At 39.0% G+C, this 2,500-nt stretch overlaps 1 protein-coding gene across 1 annotated transcript in view; it reads left to right on the plus strand.

Annotated features, from left to right (window-relative positions):
• Window positions 1–551: 551 nt before the first annotated feature.
• LOC122258519 (uncharacterized) overlaps window positions 552–2,500 on the plus strand; it is a 32,945-nt gene continuing 30,996 nt past the window's right edge. Inside the window, exon 1 of the mRNA XM_043024516.2 lies at window positions 552–791. The gene's annotated coding sequence lies outside the window, so the exon portion shown is untranslated. The remainder of the gene's footprint in view (window positions 792–2,500) is intronic.

The raw sequence follows: 2,500 nt of genomic DNA on the forward strand, positions 1-2,500 counted from the left end.
AGAGAGCAAGGGAGAGGAAGAGGGAGAGATAGAGAGAGAGAGCGAGAGAGCAAGGGAGAGGAAGAGGGAGAGATAGAGAGAGAGAGCGAGAGAGAGAGAGCAAGAGCGAGAGAGCGGGAGAGAGAGAGAGAGAGAGAGAGAGAGAGAGAGAGAGAGAGAGAGAGAGAGAGAGAGAGAGAGAGAGAGAGAGAGAGAGAGAGAGAGAGAATGAGTGTGAATGTGATATTGAAAATGATATACCAAAATGCCAGTTTAGTGAAATGATAATGAAATTTTCTTCAGTGCGTTGACAGCTCCAATGCAACGTAGTAAGTGAAGTAAAATGAGGACATTAACTAATATATAGACGCCGACATGCATACATTTCACCTGATCATATTCAATTATAATTCTCTCATATAGATTCATATGCTAACAATTCGTTGAAACAGAGAAATCCATAGCAAAGTCAGTAAGTTTTCGAAACTTATCGCTATGTGGCAACACTGCAGAGTTGCCTGCTAGTGTTTTTCTGATATCGCTCTGACCAGCTTGAGTCCAACCATGAGAGAATCTGCAACCTTCAGTATGACACTAACTGCAGGAAGGTGCAGTCCGTTGATTTCTCTTCGGCATATTTTGTACCTTTCGCTTCAAATCTGATAGAATCGTGGAGATAGTGAACAGTATACTACGTTCTGTTTAACATAGTGTGATAAACTAGTCGATGCAAGTGACGCGGATGGATTGATATAGTATTACACCAATATTCTCGTGTCTCAGTCTCGATTTATATCAGACATCTTCTCAAGGTAAGATATTATCGTCACGTTTGGAAATCAAACATATGGAAATACAGTTTTAGTATCAACTAGTATCCAATCAAAGTCCTAAAATATTCAACTGCAAATGTCAGTTACAGTGAACATACTAGAGTCTGCATACCCAGTCCAGTAAAACCAGTAAACGTAACTTTATTTTTAATAACACCTCGTTATTACACTTAAGAGTATCAATGGAAAAATATAAAGAAAAAGAACCTGTGGTGCCGGGCGAGGCAGAGAGGGTACAAGCCACATGCTAACGAGGCCGCACTTACCTCACACATGTCGGATGGTGGTTGTAGCACGTATTACGAATTATGAACTACCTCAGAGGTCTTCATTAGTGTAATGGTTTGCACTGAGATATCTTGGTAAAATCCATATGAACGAAGTTTAAATGATATTTAATGTAGTTGAATGTAGCAGAAAATCCGTACTTTTATCAACACGCTTGGCAGCTGGCCATCCTTTGGATAAACTTTATATTTATCCTTGCATAGTGTACCCGAATACGTTGTAGTTTTGTTCTTGTTTGCGATTGCACCCAATGAATAAACTAATTTTGCTAGCTATGGTACAAAATAAGTATCTGGCCGGTCACTAGGTGATATTGTAGCAACCTCACAGGGCTTGTGAAGGGTACGGGAAATACGCGCCACCGCACTGGGTCAAGCCGGTTATTTGATTTATGTATTAGTTCTCGTAGCACAGAAAGAATGAATGAAGGCCCATCATTTGGAATGATTCCCGTGAGATACGGCGGCCTAAGCTTAACTCTCTAAACAACAACAACAAAAGTTTTTTTTTTCTTCTCCATACCAAGCAATGTAAACAGGAAGAAAAAAGTTACTCGATGATACAAAGCAAGTACGACCTTGACGGATGCAAGTTCGCCTCTCAGGGACAAGCAATGGGGAGGAGGCTTTCATTAAATCCCCTGACTCTCCCAAAGCAGTTCAAGCACGACAAGCATAGTCTTCAGGAAAGTTCCGAGGAATATAAGAACGAGGGACTTAGAGAATAGTAAGGGGATTTGTGACTATCATAAGACATTAAACAGAGGGACGTGGGCTACGTCAATGTATGAAATGGAGATGAATACGTAAAGGTAAACAAATATAACAGGAGAGATATATATACGATATTGTCACCAGCAGAATAAAATAGTTCTAAGACATCCACTACTGTAGGAAAGAAGTAAGACCCGAGTTGAGTATTGAAGATGAAGGGATGCAGAAGTTGAAGAATCAAAACAGAACAAATATAAGGAAATAAGGAGTAGAGGAAAATGGAGAGCTGACTTGGAGAGATAACGAGAGATAATTGATACAGAGAAAGAACTAGTTACGGAAATATGGTAATGAAAGTGGAAATCATAAGCACAAGGACGCAGAAATAACGGTAACTGTAATACAATTGGGACTATTTGAATGGAAAGAATAATGTAGAGAACAAATAGAAGTAAAGAAAAAAAAAGGGAGAAAAATATTGGAAGGAAGAGCTGATAAAAAAGAGGATAACTTCATTGCCGAGAATATTACAAATGGTTATCGTAATACATATCCAAGCAATAAAAATCGTAATCGCTATCTGGCGATCCTAGACTATTATTCAAGAGGTATGTGGGAGTGTTGCACAATGCTATACACGGAAATCAATATGAAAAAGAAATATATTTCCAAATATGTATCTTACGT

This window comes from Penaeus japonicus, unplaced genomic scaffold, assembly GCF_977035675.1.
Source record: "Penaeus japonicus unplaced genomic scaffold, GWHDUDI00000001_assembly GWHDUDI00000009, whole genome shotgun sequence".
Classification (NCBI taxonomy): Eukaryota; Metazoa; Arthropoda; class Malacostraca; order Decapoda; family Penaeidae; genus Penaeus; species Penaeus japonicus.